Below are 17,656 nucleotides of genomic sequence, written 5' to 3' on the forward strand. Positions count from 1 at the left end.
ATATCTTAACAACTCAGTGCCCTCTTTTATTTATTTTTTTGTGATCGTTATCATTTAAATACCATGGGCATCGCAAACTGACACAGAAAGTCGTAGTCTCGATTTACAACAAACATAAATGTTACAAGCGGGCACAAGAGTAAGGAACTAGATTCAAAAGGCAACTTTGCGCAGAGGCGATATCGTAGCTGATGAGGATATTCCGAGGCGCGATTATTGCTAGTTGAAAACTAAACCCAATACCCCGCCCTGTTACCGCTTTGTACGGTTTTAACAGAGGCAATATATGGACGATTCTTGCAATCGCTGATTTCTTTTAATATTTAATCTCCAGAAAGCGTGCGTGTGTTGACATGACAAATCGTGTGGCATGATATAAATATTGTACAAAGGACAATTTGCAAAAAATTTGAACCAAACACACCACAAACTGAAAGTCGGAATCTGTTTCTTTCGTTAATACTACCTATTCGTTCTACAACTCTGATCTCACTTCAACATGAGCAAATCTTTCGCCTTTTACTAAAGATTTCCGTGGAGTGGGGTATTTTCAAGAGTCTTTGCTATTTGTTGAAACCACAACAACTGCTTGTGGTGAAATCGTCAATCAATCGATGTGCATGACCATTGTCAGTTATGGTTGGTGCGGTTAATAGGACAATTAATGAAACGCTTTCCGCATAGAAATGCTATATCTTAACAACTCAGTGCCCTCTTTTATTTATTTTTTTGTGATCGTTATCATTTAAATACCATGGGCATCGCAAACTGACACAGAAAGTCGTAGTCTCGATTTACAACAAACATAAATGTTACAAGCGGGCACAAGAGTAAGGAACTAGATTCAAAAGGCAACTTTGCGCAGAGGCGATATCGTAGCTGATGAGGATATTCCGAGGCGCGATTATTGCTAGTTGAAAACTAAACCCAATACCCCGCCCTGTTACCGCTTTGTACGGTTTTAACAGAGGCAATATATGGACGATTCTTGCAATCGCTGATTTCTTTTAATATTTAATCTCCAGAAAGCGTGCGTGTGTTGACATGACAAATCGTGTGGCATGATATAAATATTGTACAAAGGACAATTTGCAAAAAATTTGAACCAAACACACCACAAACTGAAAGTCGGAATCTGTTTCTTTCGTTAATACTACCTATTCGTTCTACAACTCTGATCTCACTTCAACATGAGCAAATCTTTCGCCTTTTACTAAAGATTTCCGTGGAGTGGGGTATTTTCAAGAGTCTTTGCTATTTGTTGAAACCACAACAACTGCTTGTGGTGAAATCGTCAATCAATCGATGTGCATGACCATTGTCAGTTATGGTTGGTGCGGTTAATAGGACAATTAATGAAACGCTTTCCGCATAGAAATGCTATATCTTAACAACTCAGTGCCCTCTTTTATTTATTTTTTTGTGATCGTTATCATTTAAATACCATGGGCATCGCAAACTGACACAGAAAGTCGTAGTCTCGATTTACAACAAACATAAATGTTACAAGCGGGCACAAGAGTAAGGAACTAGATTCAAAAGGCAACTTTGCGCAGAGGCGATATCGTAGCTGATGAGGATATTCCGAGGCGCGATTATTGCTAGTTGAAAACTAAACCCAATACCCCGCCCTGTTACCGCTTTGTACGGTTTTAACAGAGGCAATATATGGACGATTCTTGCAATCGCTGATTTCTTTTAATATTTAATCTCCAGAAAGCGTGCGTGTGTTGACATGACAAATCGTGTGGCATGATATAAATATTGTACAAAGGACAATTTGCAAAAAATTTGAACCAAACACACCACAAACTGAAAGTCGGAATCTGTTTCTTTCGTTAATACTACCTATTCGTTCTACAACTCTGATCTCACTTCAACATGAGCAAATCTTTCGCCTTTTACTAAAGATTTCCGTGGAGTGGGGTATTTTCAAGAGTCTTTGCTATTTGTTGAAACCACAACAACTGCTTGTGGTGAAATCGTCAATCAATCGATGTGCATGACCATTGTCAGTTATGGTTGGTGCGGTTAATAGGACAATTAATGAAACGCTTTCCGCATAGAAATGCTATATCTTAACAACTCAGTGCCCTCTTTTATTTATTTTTTTGTGATCGTTATCATTTAAATACCATGGGCATCGCAAACTGACACAGAAAGTCGTAGTCTCGATTTACAACAAACATAAATGTTACAAGCGGGCACAAGAGTAAGGAACTAGATTCAAAAGGCAACTTTGCGCAGAGGCGATATCGTAGCTGATGAGGATATTCCGAGGCGCGATTATTGCTAGTTGAAAACTAAACCCAATACCCCGCCCTGTTACCGCTTTGTACGGTTTTGACAGAGGCAATATATGGACGATTCTTGCAATCGCTGATTTCTTTTAATATTTAATCTCCAGAAAGCGTGCGTGTGTTGACATGACAAATCGTGTGGCATGATATAAATATTGTACAAAGGACAATTTGCAAAAAATTTGAACCAAACACACCACAAACTGAAAGTCGGAATCTGTTTCTTTCGTTAATACTACCTATTCGTTCTACAACTCTGATCTCACTTCAACATGAGCAAATCTTTCGCCTTTTACTAAAGATTTCCGTGGAGTGGGGTATTTTCAAGAGTCTTTGCTATTTGTTGAAACCACAACAACTGCTTGTGGTGAAATCGTCAATCAATCGATGTGCATGACCATTGTCAGTTATGGTTGGTGCGGTTAATAGGACAATTAATGAAACGCTTTCCGCATAGAAATGCTATATCTTAACAACTCAGTGCCCTCTTTTATTTATTTTTTTGTGATCGTTATCATTTAAATACCATGGGCATCGCAAACTGACACAGAAAGTCGTAGTCTCGATTTACAACAAACATAAATGTTACAAGCGGGCACAAGAGTAAGGAACTAGATTCAAAAGGCAACTTTGCGCAGAGGCGATATCGTAGCTGATGAGGATATTCCGAGGCGCGATTATTGCTAGTTGAAAACTAAACCCAATACCCCGCCCTGTTACCGCTTTGTACGGTTTTGACAGAGGCAATATATGGACGATTCTTGCAATCGCTGATTTCTTTTAATATTTAATCTCCAGAAAGCGTGCGTGTGTTGACATGACAAATCGTGTGGCATGATATAAATATTGTACAAAGGACAATTTGCAAAAAATTTGAACCAAACACACCACAAACTGAAAGTCGGAATCTGTTTCTTTCGTTAATACTACCTATTCGTTCTACAACTCTGATCTCACTTCAACATGAGCAAATCTTTCGCCTTTTACTAAAGATTTCCGTGGAGTGGGGTATTTTCAAGAGTCTTTGCTATTTGTTGAAACCACAACAACTGCTTGTGGTGAAATCGTCAATCAATCGATGTGCATGACCATTGTCAGTTATGGTTGGTGCGGTTAATAGGACAATTAATGAAACGCTTTCCGCATAGAAATGCTATATCTTAACAACTCAGTGCCCTCTTTTATTTATTTTTTTGTGATCGTTATCATTTAAATACCATGGGCATCGCAAACTGACACAGAAAGTCGTAGTCTCGATTTACAACAAACATAAATGTTACAAGCGGGCACAAGAGTAAGGAACTAGATTCAAAAGGCAACTTTGCGCAGAGGCGATATCGTAGCTGATGAGGATATTCCGAGGCGCGATTATTGCTAGTTGAAAACTAAACCCAATACCCCGCCCTGTTACCGCTTTGTACGGTTTTGACAGAGGCAATATATGGACGATTCTTGCAATCGCTGATTTCTTTTAATATTTAATCTCCAGAAAGCGTGCGTGTGTTGACATGACAAATCGTGTGGCATGATATAAATATTGTACAAAGGACAATTTGCAAAAAATTTGAACCAAACACACCACAAACTGAAAGTCGGAATCTGTTTCTTTCGTTAATACTACCTATTCGTTCTACAACTCTGATCTCACTTCAACATGAGCAAATCTTTCGCCTTTTACTAAAGATTTCCGTGGAGTGGGGTATTTTCAAGAGTCTTTGCTATTTGTTGAAACCACAACAACTGCTTGTGGTGAAATCGTCAATCAATCGATGTGCATGACCATTGTCAGTTATGGTTGGTGCGGTTAATAGGACAATTAATGAAACGCTTTCCGCATAGAAATGCTATATCTTAACAACTCAGTGCCCTCTTTTATTTATTTTTTTGTGATCGTTATCATTTAAATACCATGGGCATCGCAAACTGACACAGAAAGTCGTAGTCTCGATTTACAACAAACATAAATGTTACAAGCGGGCACAAGAGTAAGGAACTAGATTCAAAAGGCAACTTTGCGCAGAGGCGATATCGTAGCTGATGAGGATATTCCGAGGCGCGATTATTGCTAGTTGAAAACTAAACCCAATACCCCGCCCTGTTACCGCTTTGTACGGTTTTGACAGAGGCAATATATGGACGATTCTTGCAATCGCTGATTTCTTTTAATATTTAATCTCCAGAAAGCGTGCGTGTGTTGACATGACAAATCGTGTGGCATGATATAAATATTGTACAAAGGACAATTTGCAAAAAATTTGAACCAAACACACCACAAACTGAAAGTCGGAATCTGTTTCTTTCGTTAATACTACCTATTCGTTCTACAACTCTGATCTCACTTCAACATGAGCAAATCTTTCGCCTTTTACTAAAGATTTCCGTGGAGTGGGGTATTTTCAAGAGTCTTTGCTATTTGTTGAAACCACAACAACTGCTTGTGGTGAAATCGTCAATCAATCGATGTGCATGACCATTGTCAGTTATGGTTGGTGCGGTTAATAGGACAATTAATGAAACGCTTTCCGCATAGAAATGCTATATCTTAACAACTCAGTGCCCTCTTTTATTTATTTTTTTGTGATCGTTATCATTTAAATACCATGGGCATCGCAAACTGACACAGAAAGTCGTAGTCTCGATTTACAACAAACATAAATGTTACAAGCGGGCACAAGAGTAAGGAACTAGATTCAAAAGGCAACTTTGCGCAGAGGCGATATCGTAGCTGATGAGGATATTCCGAGGCGCGATTATTGCTAGTTGAAAACTAAACCCAATACCCCGCCCTGTTACCGCTTTGTACGGTTTTGACAGAGGCAATATATGGACGATTCTTGCAATCGCTGATTTCTTTTAATATTTAATCTCCAGAAAGCGTGCGTGTGTTGACATGACAAATCGTGTGGCATGATATAAATATTGTACAAAGGACAATTTGCAAAAAATTTGAACCAAACACACCACAAACTGAAAGTCGGAATCTGTTTCTTTCGTTAATACTACCTATTCGTTCTACAACTCTGATCTCACTTCAACATGAGCAAATCTTTCGCCTTTTACTAAAGATTTCCGTGGAGTGGGGTATTTTCAAGAGTCTTTGCTATTTGTTGAAACCACAACAACTGCTTGTGGTGAAATCGTCAATCAATCGATGTGCATGACCATTGTCAGTTATGGTTGGTGCGGTTAATAGGACAATTAATGAAACGCTTTCCGCATAGAAATGCTATATCTTAACAACTCAGTGCCCTCTTTTATTTATTTTTTTGTGATCGTTATCATTTAAATACCATGGGCATCGCAAACTGACACAGAAAGTCGTAGTCTCGATTTACAACAAACATAAATGTTACAAGCGGGCACAAGAGTAAGGAACTAGATTCAAAAGGCAACTTTGCGCAGAGGCGATATCGTAGCTGATGAGGATATTCCGAGGCGCGATTATTGCTAGTTGAAAACTAAACCCAATACCCCGCCCTGTTACCGCTTTGTACGGTTTTGACAGAGGCAATATATGGACGATTCTTGCAATCGCTGATTTCTTTTAATATTTAATCTCCAGAAAGCGTGCGTGTGTTGACATGACAAATCGTGTGGCATGATATAAATATTGTACAAAGGACAATTTGCAAAAAATTTGAACCAAACACACCACAAACTGAAAGTCGGAATCTGTTTCTTTCGTTAATACTACCTATTCGTTCTACAACTCTGATCTCACTTCAACATGAGCAAATCTTTCGCCTTTTACTAAAGATTTCCGTGGAGTGGGGTATTTTCAAGAGTCTTTGCTATTTGTTGAAACCACAACAACTGCTTGTGGTGAAATCGTCAATCAATCGATGTGCATGACCATTGTCAGTTATGGTTGGTGCGGTTAATAGGACAATTAATGAAACGCTTTCCGCATAGAAATGCTATATCTTAACAACTCAGTGCCCTCTTTTATTTATTTTTTTGTGATCGTTATCATTTAAATACCATGGGCATCGCAAACTGACACAGAAAGTCGTAGTCTCGATTTACAACAAACATAAATGTTACAAGCGGGCACAAGAGTAAGGAACTAGATTCAAAAGGCAACTTTGCGCAGAGGCGATATCGTAGCTGATGAGGATATTCCGAGGCGCGATTATTGCTAGTTGAAAACTAAACCCAATACCCCGCCCTGTTACCGCTTTGTACGGTTTTGACAGAGGCAATATATGGACGATTCTTGCAATCGCTGATTTCTTTTAATATTTAATCTCCAGAAAGCGTGCGTGTGTTGACATGACAAATCGTGTGGCATGATATAAATATTGTACAAAGGACAATTTGCAAAAAATTTGAACCAAACACACCACAAACTGAAAGTCGGAATCTGTTTCTTTCGTTAATACTACCTATTCGTTCTACAACTCTGATCTCACTTCAACATGAGCAAATCTTTCGCCTTTTACTAAAGATTTCCGTGGAGTGGGGTATTTTCAAGAGTCTTTGCTATTTGTTGAAACCACAACAACTGCTTGTGGTGAAATCGTCAATCAATCGATGTGCATGACCATTGTCAGTTATGGTTGGTGCGGTTAATAGGACAATTAATGAAACGCTTTCCGCATAGAAATGCTATATCTTAACAACTCAGTGCCCTCTTTTATTTATTTTTTTGTGATCGTTATCATTTAAATACCATGGGCATCGCAAACTGACACAGAAAGTCGTAGTCTCGATTTACAACAAACATAAATGTTACAAGCGGGCACAAGAGTAAGGAACTAGATTCAAAAGGCAACTTTGCGCAGAGGCGATATCGTAGCTGATGAGGATATTCCGAGGCGCGATTATTGCTAGTTGAAAACTAAACCCAATACCCCGCCCTGTTACCGCTTTGTACGGTTTTGACAGAGGCAATATATGGACGATTCTTGCAATCGCTGATTTCTTTTAATATTTAATCTCCAGAAAGCGTGCGTGTGTTGACATGACAAATCGTGTGGCATGATATAAATATTGTACAAAGGACAATTTGCAAAAAATTTGAACCAAACACACCACAAACTGAAAGTCGGAATCTGTTTCTTTCGTTAATACTACCTATTCGTTCTACAACTCTGATCTCACTTCAACATGAGCAAATCTTTCGCCTTTTACTAAAGATTTCCGTGGAGTGGGGTATTTTCAAGAGTCTTTGCTATTTGTTGAAACCACAACAACTGCTTGTGGTGAAATCGTCAATCAATCGATGTGCATGACCATTGTCAGTTATGGTTGGTGCGGTTAATAGGACAATTAATGAAACGCTTTCCGCATAGAAATGCTATATCTTAACAACTCAGTGCCCTCTTTTATTTATTTTTTTGTGATCGTTATCATTTAAATACCATGGGCATCGCAAACTGACACAGAAAGTCGTAGTCTCGATTTACAACAAACATAAATGTTACAAGCGGGCACAAGAGTAAGGAACTAGATTCAAAAGGCAACTTTGCGCAGAGGCGATATCGTAGCTGATGAGGATATTCCGAGGCGCGATTATTGCTAGTTGAAAACTAAACCCAATACCCCGCCCTGTTACCGCTTTGTACGGTTTTGACAGAGGCAATATATGGACGATTCTTGCAATCGCTGATTTCTTTTAATATTTAATCTCCAGAAAGCGTGCGTGTGTTGACATGACAAATCGTGTGGCATGATATAAATATTGTACAAAGGACAATTTGCAAAAAATTTGAACCAAACACACCACAAACTGAAAGTCGGAATCTGTTTCTTTCGTTAATACTACCTATTCGTTCTACAACTCTGATCTCACTTCAACATGAGCAAATCTTTCGCCTTTTACTAAAGATTTCCGTGGAGTGGGGTATTTTCAAGAGTCTTTGCTATTTGTTGAAACCACAACAACTGCTTGTGGTGAAATCGTCAATCAATCGATGTGCATGACCATTGTCAGTTATGGTTGGTGCGGTTAATAGGACAATTAATGAAACGCTTTCCGCATAGAAATGCTATATCTTAACAACTCAGTGCCCTCTTTTATTTATTTTTTTGTGATCGTTATCATTTAAATACCATGGGCATCGCAAACTGACACAGAAAGTCGTAGTCTCGATTTACAACAAACATAAATGTTACAAGCGGGCACAAGAGTAAGGAACTAGATTCAAAAGGCAACTTTGCGCAGAGGCGATATCGTAGCTGATGAGGATATTCCGAGGCGCGATTATTGCTAGTTGAAAACTAAACCCAATACCCCGCCCTGTTACCGCTTTGTACGGTTTTGACAGAGGCAATATATGGACGATTCTTGCAATCGCTGATTTCTTTTAATATTTAATCTCCAGAAAGCGTGCGTGTGTTGACATGACAAATCGTGTGGCATTATATAAATATTGTACAAAGGACAATTTGCAAAAAATTTGAACCAAACACACCACAAACTGAAAGTCGGAATCTGTTTCTTTCGTTAATACTACCTATTCGTTCTACAACTCTGATCTCACTTCAACATGAGCAAATCTTTCGCCTTTTACTAAAGATTTCCGTGGAGTGGGGTATTTTCAAGAGTCTTTGCTATTTGTTGAAACCACAACAACTGCTTGTGGTGAAATCGTCAATCAATCGATGTGCATGACCATTGTCAGTTATGGTTGGTGCGGTTAATAGGACAATTAATGAAACGCTTTCCGCATAGAAATGCTATATCTTAACAACTCAGTGCCCTCTTTTATTTATTTTTTTGTGATCGTTATCATTTAAATACCATGGGCATCGCAAACTGACACAGAAAGTCGTAGTCTCGATTTACAACAAACATAAATGTTACAAGCGGGCACAAGAGTAAGGAACTAGATTCAAAAGGCAACTTTGCGCAGAGGCGATATCGTAGCTGATGAGGATATTCCGAGGCGCGATTATTGCTAGTTGAAAACTAAACCCAATACCCCGCCCTGTTACCGCTTTGTACGGTTTTGACAGAGGCAATATATGGACGATTCTTGCAATCGCTGATTTCTTTTAATATTTAATCTCCAGAAAGCGTGCGTGTGTTGACATGACAAATCGTGTGGCATTATATAAATATTGTACAAAGGACAATTTGCAAAAAATTTGAACCAAACACACCACAAACTGAAAGTCGGAATCTGTTTCTTTCGTTAATACTACCTATTCGTTCTACAACTCTGATCTCACTTCAACATGAGCAAATCTTTCGCCTTTTACTAAAGATTTCCGTGGAGTGGGGTATTTTCAAGAGTCTTTGCTATTTGTTGAAACCACAACAACTGCTTGTGGTGAAATCGTCAATCAATCGATGTGCATGACCATTGTCAGTTATGGTTGGTGCGGTTAATAGGACAATTAATGAAACGCTTTCCGCATAGAAATGCTATATCTTAACAACTCAGTGCCCTCTTTTATTTATTTTTTTGTGATCGTTATCATTTAAATACCATGGGCATCGCAAACTGACACAGAAAGTCGTAGTCTCGATTTACAACAAACATAAATGTTACAAGCGGGCACAAGAGTAAGGAACTAGATTCAAAAGGCAACTTTGCGCAGAGGCGATATCGTAGCTGATGAGGATATTCCGAGGCGCGATTATTGCTAGTTGAAAACTAAACCCAATACCCCGCCCTGTTACCGCTTTGTACGGTTTTAACAGAGGCAATATATGGACGATTCTTGCAATCGCTGATTTCTTTTAATATTTAATCTCCAGAAAGCGTGCGTGTGTTGACATGACAAATCGTGTGGCATGATATAAATATTGTACAAAGGACAATTTGCAAAAAATTTGAACCAAACACACCACAAACTGAAAGTCGGAATCTGTTTCTTTCGTTAATACTACCTATTCGTTCTACAACTCTGATCTCACTTCAACATGAGCAAATCTTTCGCCTTTTACTAAAGATTTCCGTGGAGTGGGGTATTTTCAAGAGTCTTTGCTATTTGTTGAAACCACAACAACTGCTTGTGGTGAAATCGTCAATCAATCGATGTGCATGACCATTGTCAGTTATGGTTGGTGCGGTTAATAGGACAATTAATGAAACGCTTTCCGCATAGAAATGCTATATCTTAACAACTCAGTGCCCTCTTTTATTTTATTTTTTGTGATCGTTATCATTTAAATACCATGCGCATCGCAAACTGACACAGAAAGTCGTAGTCTCGATTTACAACAAACATAAATGTTACAAGCGGGCACAAGAGTAAGGAACTAGATTCAAAAGGCAACTTTGCGCAGAGGCGATATCGTAGCTGATGAGGATATTCCGAGGCGCGATTATTGCTAGTTGAAAACTAAACCCAATACCCCGCCCTGTTACCGCTTTGTACGGTTTTAACAGAGGCAATATATGGACGATTCTTGCAATCGCTGATTTCTTTTAATATTTAATCTCCAGAAAGCGTGCGTGTGTTGACATGACAAATCGTGTGGCATGATATAAATATTGTACAAAGGACAATTTGCAAAAAATTTGAACCAAACACACCACAAACTGAAAGTCGGAATCTGTTTCTTTCGTTAATACTACCTATTCGTTCTACAACTCTGATCTCACTTCAACATGAGCAAATCTTTCGCCTTTTACTAAAGATTTCCGTGGAGTGGGGTATTTTCAAGAGTCTTTGCTATTTGTTGAAACCACAACAACTGCTTGTGGTGAAATCGTCAATCAATCGATGTGCATGACCATTGTCAGTTATGGTTGGTGCGGTTAATAGGACAATTAATGAAACGCTTTCCGCATAGAAATGCTATATCTTAACAACTCAGTGCCCTCTTTTATTTTATTTTTTGTGATCGTTATCATTTAAATACCATGGGCATCGCAAACTGACACAGAAAGTCGTAGTCTCGATTTACAACAAACATAAATGTTACAAGCGGGCACAAGAGTAAGGAACTAGATTCAAAAGGCAACTTTGCGCAGAGGCGATATCGTAGCTGATGAGGATATTCCGAGGCGCGATTATTGCTAGTTGAAAACTAAACCCAATACCCCGCCCTGTTACCGCTTTGTACGGTTTTGACAGAGGCAATATATGGACGATTCTTGCAATCGCTGATTTCTTTTAATATTTAATCTCCAGAAAGCGTGCGTGTGTTGACATGACAAATCGTGTGGCATGATATAAATATTGTACAAAGGACAATTTGCAAAAAATTTGAACCAAACACACCACAAACTGAAAGTCGGAATCTGTTTCTTTCGTTAATACTACCTATTCGTTCTACAACTCTGATCTCACTTCAACATGAGCAAATCTTTCGCCTTTTACTAAAGATTTCCGTGGAGTGGGGTATTTTCAAGAGTCTTTGCTATTTGTTGAAACCACAACAACTGCTTGTGGTGAAATCGTCAATCAATCGATGTGCATGACCATTGTCAGTTATGGTTGGTGCGGTTAATAGGACAATTAATGAAACGCTTTCCGCATAGAAATGCTATATCTTAACAACTCAGTGCCCTCTTTTATTTATTTTTTTGTGATCGTTATCATTTAAATACCATGGGCATCGCAAACTGACACAGAAAGTCGTAGTCTCGATTTACAACAAACATAAATGTTACAAGCGGGCACAAGAGTAAGGAACTAGATTCAAAAGGCAACTTTGCGCAGAGGCGATATCGTAGCTGATGAGGATATTCCGAGGCGCGATTATTGCTAGTTGAAAACTAAACCCAATACCCCGCCCTGTTACCGCTTTGTACGGTTTTGACAGAGGCAATATATGGACGATTCTTGCAATCGCTGATTTCTTTTAATATTTAATCTCCAGAAAGCGTGCGTGTGTTGACATGACAAATCGTGTGGCATGATATAAATATTGTACAAAGGACAATTTGCAAAAAATTTGAACCAAACACACCACAAACTGAAAGTCGGAATCTGTTTCTTTCGTTAATACTACCTATTCGTTCTACAACTCTGATCTCACTTCAACATGAGCAAATCTTTCGCCTTTTACTAAAGATTTCCGTGGAGTGGGGTATTTTCAAGAGTCTTTGCTATTTGTTGAAACCACAACAACTGCTTGTGGTGAAATCGTCAATCAATCGATGTGCATGACCATTGTCAGTTATGGTTGGTGCGGTTAATAGGACAATTAATGAAACGCTTTCCGCATAGAAATGCTATATCTTAACAACTCAGTGCCCTCTTTTATTTATTTTTTTGTGATCGTTATCATTTAAATACCATGGGCATCGCAAACTGACACAGAAAGTCGTAGTCTCGATTTACAACAAACATAAATGTTACAAGCGGGCACAAGAGTAAGGAACTAGATTCAAAAGGCAACTTTGCGCAGAGGCGATATCGTAGCTGATGAGGATATTCCGAGGCGCGATTATTGCTAGTTGAAAACTAAACCCAATACCCCGCCCTGTTACCGCTTTGTACGGTTTTGACAGAGGCAATATATGGACGATTCTTGCAATCGCTGATTTCTTTTAATATTTAATCTCCAGAAAGCGTGCGTGTGTTGACATGACAAATCGTGTGGCATGATATAAATATTGTACAAAGGACAATTTGCAAAAAATTTGAACCAAACACACCACAAACTGAAAGTCGGAATCTGTTTCTTTCGTTAATACTACCTATTCGTTCTACAACTCTGATCTCACTTCAACATGAGCAAATCTTTCGCCTTTTACTAAAGATTTCCGTGGAGTGGGGTATTTTCAAGAGTCTTTGCTATTTGTTGAAACCACAACAACTGCTTGTGGTGAAATCGTCAATCAATCGATGTGCATGACCATTGTCAGTTATGGTTGGTGCGGTTAATAGGACAATTAATGAAACGCTTTCCGCATAGAAATGCTATATCTTAACAACTCAGTGCCCTCTTTTATTTATTTTTTTGTGATCGTTATCATTTAAATACCATGGGCATCGCAAACTGACACAGAAAGTCGTAGTCTCGATTTACAACAAACATAAATGTTACAAGCGGGCACAAGAGTAAGGAACTAGATTCAAAAGGCAACTTTGCGCAGAGGCGATATCGTAGCTGATGAGGATATTCCGAGGCGCGATTATTGCTAGTTGAAAACTAAACCCAATACCCCGCCCTGTTACCGCTTTGTACGGTTTTGACAGAGGCAATATATGGACGATTCTTGCAATCGCTGATTTCTTTTAATATTTAATCTCCAGAAAGCGTGCGTGTGTTGACATGACAAATCGTGTGGCATGATATAAATATTGTACAAAGGACAATTTGCAAAAAATTTGAACCAAACACACCACAAACTGAAAGTCGGAATCTGTTTCTTTCGTTAATACTACCTATTCGTTCTACAACTCTGATCTCACTTCAACATGAGCAAATCTTTCGCCTTTTACTAAAGATTTCCGTGGAGTGGGGTATTTTCAAGAGTCTTTGCTATTTGTTGAAACCACAACAACTGCTTGTGGTGAAATCGTCAATCAATCGATGTGCATGACCATTGTCAGTTGTGGTTGGTGCGGTTAATAGGACAATTAATGAAACGCTTTCCGCATATAAATGCTATATCTTAACAACTCAGTGCCCTCTTTTATTTATTTTTTTGTGATCGTTATCATTTAAATACCATGGGCATCGCAAACTGACACAGAAAGTCGTAGTCTCGATTTACAACAAACATAAATGTTACAAGCGGGCACAAGAGTAAGGAACTAGATTCAAAAGGCAACTTTGCGCAGAGGCGATATCGTAGCTGATGAGGATATTCCGAGGCGCGATTATTGCTAGTTGAAAACTAAACCCAATACCCCGCCCTGTTACCGCTTTGTACGGTTTTGACAGAGGCAATATATGGACGATTCTTGCAATCGCTGATTTCTTTTAATATTTAATCTCCAGAAAGCGTGCGTGTGTTGACATGACAAATCGTGTGGCATGATATAAATATTGTACAAAGGACAATTTGCAAAAAATTTGAACCAAACACACCACAAACTGAAAGTCGGAATCTGTTTCTTTCGTTAATACTACCTATTCGTTCTACAACTCTGATCTCACTTCAACATGAGCAAATCTTTCGCCTTTTACTAAAGATTTCCGTGGAGTGGGGTATTTTCAAGAGTCTTTGCTATTTGTTGAAACCACAACAACTGCTTGTGGTGAAATCGTCAATCAATCGATGTGCATGACCATTGTCAGTTATGGTTGGTGCGGTTAATAGGACAATTAATGAAACACTTTCCGCATAGAAATGCTATATCTTAGCAACTCAGTGCCCTCTTTTATTTTTTTTGTGATCGTTATCATTTAAATACCATGGGCATCGCAAACTGACACAGAAAGTCGTAGTCTCGATTTGCAACAAACATAAATGTTACAAGCGGGCACAAGAGTAAGGAACTAGATTCAAAAGGCAACTTTGCGCAGAGGCGATATCGTAGCTGATGAGGATATTCCGAGGCGCGATTATTGCTAGTTGAAAACTAAACCCAATACCCCGCCCTGTTACCGCTTTGTACGGTTTTAACAGGGGCAATATATGGACGATTCTTGCAATCGCTGATTTCTTTTAATATTTAATCTCCAGAAAGCGTGCGTGTGTTGACATGACAAATCGTGTGGCATTATATAAATATTGTACAAAGGACAATTTGCAAAAAATTTGAACCAAACACACCACAAACTGAAAGTCGGAATCTGTTTCTTTCGTTAATACTACCTATTCGTTCTACAACTCTGATCTCACTTCAACATGAGCAAATCTTTCGCCTTTTACTAAAGATTTCCGTGGAGTGGGGTATTTTCAAGAGTCTTTGCTATTTGTTGAAACCACAACAACTGCTTGTGGTGAAATCGTCAATCAATCGATGTGCATGACCATTGTCAGTTATGGTTGGTGCAGTTTATTCTGTGTTAGAACAATTAATGAAACGCTTTCCGCATATAAATGCTATATCTTAGCAACTCAGTGCCCTCTTAATTGTTTTGTGATCGTAATCATTTAAATACCATGGGCATCGCAAACTGACACAGAAAGTCGTAGTCTCGATTTACAACAAACATAAATGTTACAAGCGGGCACAAGAGTAAGGAACTAGATTCAAAAGGCAACTTTGCGCAGAGGCGATATCGTAGCTGATGAGGATATTCCGAGGCGCGATTATTGCTAGTTGAAAACTAAACCCAATACCCCGCCCTGTTACCGCTTTGTACGGTTTTAACAGAGGCAATAGATGGACGATTCTTGCAATCGCTGATTTCTTTTAGTATTTAATCTCCAGAAAGCGTGCGTGTGTTGACATGACAAATCGTGTGGCATTATATAAATATTGTACAAAGGACAATTTGCCAAAAATTTGAACCAAACACACCACAAACTGAAAGTCGGAATCTGTTTCTTTCGTTAATACTACCTATTTGTTCTACAACTCTGATCTCACTTCAACATGAGCAAATCTTTCGCCTTTTACTAAAGATTTCCGTGGAGTGGGGTATTTTCAAGAGTCTTTGCTATTTGTTGAAACCACAACAACTGCTTGTGGTGAAATCGTCAATCAATCGATGTGCATGACCATTGTCAGTTATGGTTGGTGCGGTTAATAGGACAATTAATGAAACGCTTTCCGCATATAAATGCTATATCTTAACAACTCAGTGCCCTCTTTTATTTATTTTTTTGTGATCGTTATCATTTAAATACCATGGGCATCGCAAACTGACACAGAAAGTCGTAGTCTCGATTTACAACAAACATAAATGTTACAAGCGGGCACAAGAGTAAGGAACTAGATTCAAAAGGCAACTTTGCGCAGAGGCGATATCGTAGCTGATGAGGATATTCCGAGGCGCGATTATTGCTAGTTGAAAACTAAACCCAATACCCCGCCCTGTTACCGCTTTGTACGGTTTTAACAGGGGCAATATATGGACGATTCTTGCAATCGCTGATTTCTTTTAATATTTAATCTCCAGAAAGCGTGCGTGTGTTGACATGACAAATCGTGTGGCATTATATAAATATTGTACAAAGGACAATTTGCAAAAAATTTGAACCAAACACACCACAAACTGAAAGTCGGAATCTGTTTCTTTCGTTAATACTACCTATTCGTTCTACAACTCTGATCTCACTTCAACATGAGCAAATCTTTCGCCTTTTACTAAAGATTTCCGTGGAGTGGGGTATTTTCAAGAGTCTTTGCTATTTGTTGAAACCACAACAACTGCTTGTGGTGAAATCGTCAATCAATCGATGTGCATGACCATTGTCAGTTATGGTTGGTGCGGTTAATAGGACAATTAATGAAACGCTTTCCGCATATAAATGCTATATCTTAACAACTCAGTGCCCTCTTTTATTTATTTTTTTGTGATCGTTATCATTTAAATACCATGGGCATCGCAAACTGACACAGAAAGTCGTAGTCTCGATTTACAACAAACATAAATGTTACAAGCGGGCACAAGAGTAAGGAACTAGATTCAAAAGGCAACTTTGCGCAGAGGCGATATCGTAGCTGATGAGGATATTCCGAGGCGCGATTATTGCTAGTTGAAAACTAAACCCAATACCCCGCCCTGTTACCGCTTTGTACGGTTTTAACAGGGGCAATATATGGACGATTCTTGCAATCGCTGATTTCTTTTAATATTTAATCTCCAGAAAGCGTGCGTGTGTTGACATGACAAATCGTGTGGCATGATATAAATATTGTACAAAGGACAATTTGCAAAAAATTTGAACCAAACACACCACAAACTGAAAGTCGGAATCTGTTTCTTTCGTTAATACTACCTATTCGTTCTACAACTCTGATCTCACTTCAACATGAGCAAATCTTTCGCCTTTTACTAAAGATTTCCGTGGAGTGGGGTATTTTCAAGAGTCTTTGCTATTTGTTGAAACCACAACAACTGCTTGTGGTGAAATCGTCAATCAATCGATGTGCATGACCATTGTCAGTTATGGTTGGTGCAGTTTATTCTGTGTTAGAACAATTAATGAAACGCTTTCCGCATATAAATGCTATATCTTAGCAACTCAGTGCCCTCTTAATTGTTTTGTGATCGTAATCATTTAAATACCATGGGCATCGCAAACTGACACAGAAAGTCGTAGTCTCGATTTGCAACAAACATAAATGTTACAAGCGGGCACAAGAGTAAGGAACTAGATTCAAAAGGCAACTTTGCGCAGAGGCGATATCGTAGCTGATGAGGATATTCCGAGGCGCGATTATTGCTAGTTGAAAACTAAACCCAATACCCCGCCCTGTTACCGCTTTGTACGGTTTTAACAGGGGCAATATATGGACGATTCTTGCAATCGCTGATTTCTTTTAGTATTTAATCTCCAGAAAGCGTGCGTGTGTTGACATGACAAATCGTGTGGCATGATATA

The 17,656-nt window shown here is 38.8% G+C and overlaps 51 non-coding genes across 51 annotated transcripts; all 51 read left to right on the top strand.

Moving 5' to 3' along the window:
• The first annotated feature begins 162 nt into the window (after positions 1-162).
• On the top strand, positions 163-304 carry LOC145221426 (U4 spliceosomal RNA). Its single transcript, XR_013858901.1, has one exon. It is a non-coding gene; the product is annotated as a U4 spliceosomal RNA (small nuclear RNA).
• Positions 305-479: 175 nt separating this feature from the next.
• LOC145221064 (U5 spliceosomal RNA) lies at positions 480-596 on the top strand. Its single transcript, XR_013858566.1, has one exon. It is a non-coding gene; the product is annotated as a U5 spliceosomal RNA (small nuclear RNA).
• A 257-nt stretch (positions 597-853) lies between these two features.
• Positions 854-995, top strand: LOC145221437 (U4 spliceosomal RNA). The gene has a single exon (XR_013858912.1). It is a non-coding gene; the product is annotated as a U4 spliceosomal RNA (small nuclear RNA).
• A 175-nt stretch (positions 996-1,170) lies between these two features.
• On the top strand, positions 1,171-1,287 carry LOC145221065 (U5 spliceosomal RNA). Its single transcript, XR_013858567.1, has one exon. It is a non-coding gene; the product is annotated as a U5 spliceosomal RNA (small nuclear RNA).
• Positions 1,288-1,544: 257 nt separating this feature from the next.
• LOC145221449 (U4 spliceosomal RNA) lies at positions 1,545-1,686 on the top strand. The gene has a single exon (XR_013858924.1). It is a non-coding gene; the product is annotated as a U4 spliceosomal RNA (small nuclear RNA).
• Positions 1,687-1,861: 175 nt separating this feature from the next.
• On the top strand, positions 1,862-1,978 carry LOC145221066 (U5 spliceosomal RNA). Its single transcript, XR_013858568.1, has one exon. It is a non-coding gene; the product is annotated as a U5 spliceosomal RNA (small nuclear RNA).
• A 257-nt stretch (positions 1,979-2,235) lies between these two features.
• LOC145221603 (U4 spliceosomal RNA) lies at positions 2,236-2,377 on the top strand. The gene has a single exon (XR_013859069.1). It is a non-coding gene; the product is annotated as a U4 spliceosomal RNA (small nuclear RNA).
• A 175-nt stretch (positions 2,378-2,552) lies between these two features.
• Positions 2,553-2,669, top strand: LOC145221070 (U5 spliceosomal RNA). Its single transcript, XR_013858570.1, has one exon. It is a non-coding gene; the product is annotated as a U5 spliceosomal RNA (small nuclear RNA).
• Positions 2,670-2,926: 257 nt separating this feature from the next.
• Positions 2,927-3,068, top strand: LOC145221604 (U4 spliceosomal RNA). The gene has a single exon (XR_013859070.1). It is a non-coding gene; the product is annotated as a U4 spliceosomal RNA (small nuclear RNA).
• Positions 3,069-3,243: 175 nt separating this feature from the next.
• On the top strand, positions 3,244-3,360 carry LOC145221071 (U5 spliceosomal RNA). Its single transcript, XR_013858571.1, has one exon. It is a non-coding gene; the product is annotated as a U5 spliceosomal RNA (small nuclear RNA).
• Positions 3,361-3,617: 257 nt separating this feature from the next.
• LOC145221605 (U4 spliceosomal RNA) lies at positions 3,618-3,759 on the top strand. Its single transcript, XR_013859071.1, has one exon. It is a non-coding gene; the product is annotated as a U4 spliceosomal RNA (small nuclear RNA).
• Positions 3,760-3,934: 175 nt separating this feature from the next.
• LOC145221072 (U5 spliceosomal RNA) lies at positions 3,935-4,051 on the top strand. The gene has a single exon (XR_013858572.1). It is a non-coding gene; the product is annotated as a U5 spliceosomal RNA (small nuclear RNA).
• Positions 4,052-4,308: 257 nt separating this feature from the next.
• On the top strand, positions 4,309-4,450 carry LOC145221606 (U4 spliceosomal RNA). Its single transcript, XR_013859072.1, has one exon. It is a non-coding gene; the product is annotated as a U4 spliceosomal RNA (small nuclear RNA).
• Positions 4,451-4,625: 175 nt separating this feature from the next.
• LOC145221073 (U5 spliceosomal RNA) lies at positions 4,626-4,742 on the top strand. The gene has a single exon (XR_013858573.1). It is a non-coding gene; the product is annotated as a U5 spliceosomal RNA (small nuclear RNA).
• A 257-nt stretch (positions 4,743-4,999) lies between these two features.
• Positions 5,000-5,141, top strand: LOC145221607 (U4 spliceosomal RNA). Its single transcript, XR_013859073.1, has one exon. It is a non-coding gene; the product is annotated as a U4 spliceosomal RNA (small nuclear RNA).
• Positions 5,142-5,316: 175 nt separating this feature from the next.
• Positions 5,317-5,433, top strand: LOC145221074 (U5 spliceosomal RNA). Its single transcript, XR_013858574.1, has one exon. It is a non-coding gene; the product is annotated as a U5 spliceosomal RNA (small nuclear RNA).
• A 257-nt stretch (positions 5,434-5,690) lies between these two features.
• Positions 5,691-5,832, top strand: LOC145221608 (U4 spliceosomal RNA). Its single transcript, XR_013859074.1, has one exon. It is a non-coding gene; the product is annotated as a U4 spliceosomal RNA (small nuclear RNA).
• Positions 5,833-6,007: 175 nt separating this feature from the next.
• On the top strand, positions 6,008-6,124 carry LOC145221076 (U5 spliceosomal RNA). The gene has a single exon (XR_013858575.1). It is a non-coding gene; the product is annotated as a U5 spliceosomal RNA (small nuclear RNA).
• A 257-nt stretch (positions 6,125-6,381) lies between these two features.
• Positions 6,382-6,523, top strand: LOC145221609 (U4 spliceosomal RNA). Its single transcript, XR_013859075.1, has one exon. It is a non-coding gene; the product is annotated as a U4 spliceosomal RNA (small nuclear RNA).
• A 175-nt stretch (positions 6,524-6,698) lies between these two features.
• On the top strand, positions 6,699-6,815 carry LOC145221077 (U5 spliceosomal RNA). Its single transcript, XR_013858576.1, has one exon. It is a non-coding gene; the product is annotated as a U5 spliceosomal RNA (small nuclear RNA).
• A 257-nt stretch (positions 6,816-7,072) lies between these two features.
• Positions 7,073-7,214, top strand: LOC145221610 (U4 spliceosomal RNA). The gene has a single exon (XR_013859076.1). It is a non-coding gene; the product is annotated as a U4 spliceosomal RNA (small nuclear RNA).
• Positions 7,215-7,389: 175 nt separating this feature from the next.
• Positions 7,390-7,506, top strand: LOC145221078 (U5 spliceosomal RNA). Its single transcript, XR_013858577.1, has one exon. It is a non-coding gene; the product is annotated as a U5 spliceosomal RNA (small nuclear RNA).
• Positions 7,507-7,763: 257 nt separating this feature from the next.
• LOC145221611 (U4 spliceosomal RNA) lies at positions 7,764-7,905 on the top strand. The gene has a single exon (XR_013859077.1). It is a non-coding gene; the product is annotated as a U4 spliceosomal RNA (small nuclear RNA).
• Positions 7,906-8,080: 175 nt separating this feature from the next.
• On the top strand, positions 8,081-8,197 carry LOC145221079 (U5 spliceosomal RNA). Its single transcript, XR_013858578.1, has one exon. It is a non-coding gene; the product is annotated as a U5 spliceosomal RNA (small nuclear RNA).
• Positions 8,198-8,454: 257 nt separating this feature from the next.
• LOC145221612 (U4 spliceosomal RNA) lies at positions 8,455-8,596 on the top strand. The gene has a single exon (XR_013859078.1). It is a non-coding gene; the product is annotated as a U4 spliceosomal RNA (small nuclear RNA).
• A 175-nt stretch (positions 8,597-8,771) lies between these two features.
• Positions 8,772-8,888, top strand: LOC145221080 (U5 spliceosomal RNA). Its single transcript, XR_013858579.1, has one exon. It is a non-coding gene; the product is annotated as a U5 spliceosomal RNA (small nuclear RNA).
• Positions 8,889-9,145: 257 nt separating this feature from the next.
• On the top strand, positions 9,146-9,287 carry LOC145221614 (U4 spliceosomal RNA). Its single transcript, XR_013859080.1, has one exon. It is a non-coding gene; the product is annotated as a U4 spliceosomal RNA (small nuclear RNA).
• Positions 9,288-9,462: 175 nt separating this feature from the next.
• Positions 9,463-9,579, top strand: LOC145221082 (U5 spliceosomal RNA). Its single transcript, XR_013858581.1, has one exon. It is a non-coding gene; the product is annotated as a U5 spliceosomal RNA (small nuclear RNA).
• Positions 9,580-9,836: 257 nt separating this feature from the next.
• LOC145221461 (U4 spliceosomal RNA) lies at positions 9,837-9,978 on the top strand. The gene has a single exon (XR_013858935.1). It is a non-coding gene; the product is annotated as a U4 spliceosomal RNA (small nuclear RNA).
• A 175-nt stretch (positions 9,979-10,153) lies between these two features.
• LOC145221083 (U5 spliceosomal RNA) lies at positions 10,154-10,270 on the top strand. Its single transcript, XR_013858582.1, has one exon. It is a non-coding gene; the product is annotated as a U5 spliceosomal RNA (small nuclear RNA).
• Positions 10,271-10,527: 257 nt separating this feature from the next.
• LOC145221472 (U4 spliceosomal RNA) lies at positions 10,528-10,669 on the top strand. The gene has a single exon (XR_013858946.1). It is a non-coding gene; the product is annotated as a U4 spliceosomal RNA (small nuclear RNA).
• A 175-nt stretch (positions 10,670-10,844) lies between these two features.
• On the top strand, positions 10,845-10,961 carry LOC145221084 (U5 spliceosomal RNA). Its single transcript, XR_013858583.1, has one exon. It is a non-coding gene; the product is annotated as a U5 spliceosomal RNA (small nuclear RNA).
• Positions 10,962-11,218: 257 nt separating this feature from the next.
• Positions 11,219-11,360, top strand: LOC145221615 (U4 spliceosomal RNA). The gene has a single exon (XR_013859081.1). It is a non-coding gene; the product is annotated as a U4 spliceosomal RNA (small nuclear RNA).
• Positions 11,361-11,535: 175 nt separating this feature from the next.
• On the top strand, positions 11,536-11,652 carry LOC145221085 (U5 spliceosomal RNA). The gene has a single exon (XR_013858584.1). It is a non-coding gene; the product is annotated as a U5 spliceosomal RNA (small nuclear RNA).
• A 257-nt stretch (positions 11,653-11,909) lies between these two features.
• Positions 11,910-12,051, top strand: LOC145221616 (U4 spliceosomal RNA). Its single transcript, XR_013859082.1, has one exon. It is a non-coding gene; the product is annotated as a U4 spliceosomal RNA (small nuclear RNA).
• A 175-nt stretch (positions 12,052-12,226) lies between these two features.
• On the top strand, positions 12,227-12,343 carry LOC145221086 (U5 spliceosomal RNA). Its single transcript, XR_013858585.1, has one exon. It is a non-coding gene; the product is annotated as a U5 spliceosomal RNA (small nuclear RNA).
• Positions 12,344-12,600: 257 nt separating this feature from the next.
• On the top strand, positions 12,601-12,742 carry LOC145221618 (U4 spliceosomal RNA). Its single transcript, XR_013859083.1, has one exon. It is a non-coding gene; the product is annotated as a U4 spliceosomal RNA (small nuclear RNA).
• A 175-nt stretch (positions 12,743-12,917) lies between these two features.
• LOC145221087 (U5 spliceosomal RNA) lies at positions 12,918-13,034 on the top strand. The gene has a single exon (XR_013858586.1). It is a non-coding gene; the product is annotated as a U5 spliceosomal RNA (small nuclear RNA).
• A 257-nt stretch (positions 13,035-13,291) lies between these two features.
• Positions 13,292-13,433, top strand: LOC145221619 (U4 spliceosomal RNA). Its single transcript, XR_013859084.1, has one exon. It is a non-coding gene; the product is annotated as a U4 spliceosomal RNA (small nuclear RNA).
• A 175-nt stretch (positions 13,434-13,608) lies between these two features.
• LOC145221088 (U5 spliceosomal RNA) lies at positions 13,609-13,725 on the top strand. The gene has a single exon (XR_013858587.1). It is a non-coding gene; the product is annotated as a U5 spliceosomal RNA (small nuclear RNA).
• Positions 13,726-13,982: 257 nt separating this feature from the next.
• On the top strand, positions 13,983-14,124 carry LOC145221620 (U4 spliceosomal RNA). Its single transcript, XR_013859085.1, has one exon. It is a non-coding gene; the product is annotated as a U4 spliceosomal RNA (small nuclear RNA).
• A 175-nt stretch (positions 14,125-14,299) lies between these two features.
• On the top strand, positions 14,300-14,416 carry LOC145221089 (U5 spliceosomal RNA). Its single transcript, XR_013858588.1, has one exon. It is a non-coding gene; the product is annotated as a U5 spliceosomal RNA (small nuclear RNA).
• A 254-nt stretch (positions 14,417-14,670) lies between these two features.
• LOC145221571 (U4 spliceosomal RNA) lies at positions 14,671-14,812 on the top strand. Its single transcript, XR_013859039.1, has one exon. It is a non-coding gene; the product is annotated as a U4 spliceosomal RNA (small nuclear RNA).
• A 175-nt stretch (positions 14,813-14,987) lies between these two features.
• Positions 14,988-15,104, top strand: LOC145221090 (U5 spliceosomal RNA). Its single transcript, XR_013858589.1, has one exon. It is a non-coding gene; the product is annotated as a U5 spliceosomal RNA (small nuclear RNA).
• A 260-nt stretch (positions 15,105-15,364) lies between these two features.
• On the top strand, positions 15,365-15,506 carry LOC145221816 (U4 spliceosomal RNA). Its single transcript, XR_013859272.1, has one exon. It is a non-coding gene; the product is annotated as a U4 spliceosomal RNA (small nuclear RNA).
• Positions 15,507-15,681: 175 nt separating this feature from the next.
• Positions 15,682-15,798, top strand: LOC145221092 (U5 spliceosomal RNA). Its single transcript, XR_013858590.1, has one exon. It is a non-coding gene; the product is annotated as a U5 spliceosomal RNA (small nuclear RNA).
• Positions 15,799-16,055: 257 nt separating this feature from the next.
• Positions 16,056-16,197, top strand: LOC145221572 (U4 spliceosomal RNA). The gene has a single exon (XR_013859040.1). It is a non-coding gene; the product is annotated as a U4 spliceosomal RNA (small nuclear RNA).
• A 175-nt stretch (positions 16,198-16,372) lies between these two features.
• LOC145221094 (U5 spliceosomal RNA) lies at positions 16,373-16,489 on the top strand. The gene has a single exon (XR_013858592.1). It is a non-coding gene; the product is annotated as a U5 spliceosomal RNA (small nuclear RNA).
• Positions 16,490-16,746: 257 nt separating this feature from the next.
• Positions 16,747-16,888, top strand: LOC145221573 (U4 spliceosomal RNA). Its single transcript, XR_013859041.1, has one exon. It is a non-coding gene; the product is annotated as a U4 spliceosomal RNA (small nuclear RNA).
• A 175-nt stretch (positions 16,889-17,063) lies between these two features.
• On the top strand, positions 17,064-17,180 carry LOC145221095 (U5 spliceosomal RNA). Its single transcript, XR_013858593.1, has one exon. It is a non-coding gene; the product is annotated as a U5 spliceosomal RNA (small nuclear RNA).
• A 260-nt stretch (positions 17,181-17,440) lies between these two features.
• On the top strand, positions 17,441-17,582 carry LOC145221574 (U4 spliceosomal RNA). Its single transcript, XR_013859042.1, has one exon. It is a non-coding gene; the product is annotated as a U4 spliceosomal RNA (small nuclear RNA).
• The last annotated feature ends 74 nt before the right edge of the window (positions 17,583-17,656 follow it).

Source organism: Phallusia mammillata, chromosome 3 (assembly GCF_965637545.1).
Source record: "Phallusia mammillata chromosome 3, kaPhaMamm4.hap1.1, whole genome shotgun sequence".
NCBI classification, from domain to species: Eukaryota; Metazoa; Chordata; class Ascidiacea; order Phlebobranchia; family Ascidiidae; genus Phallusia; species Phallusia mammillata.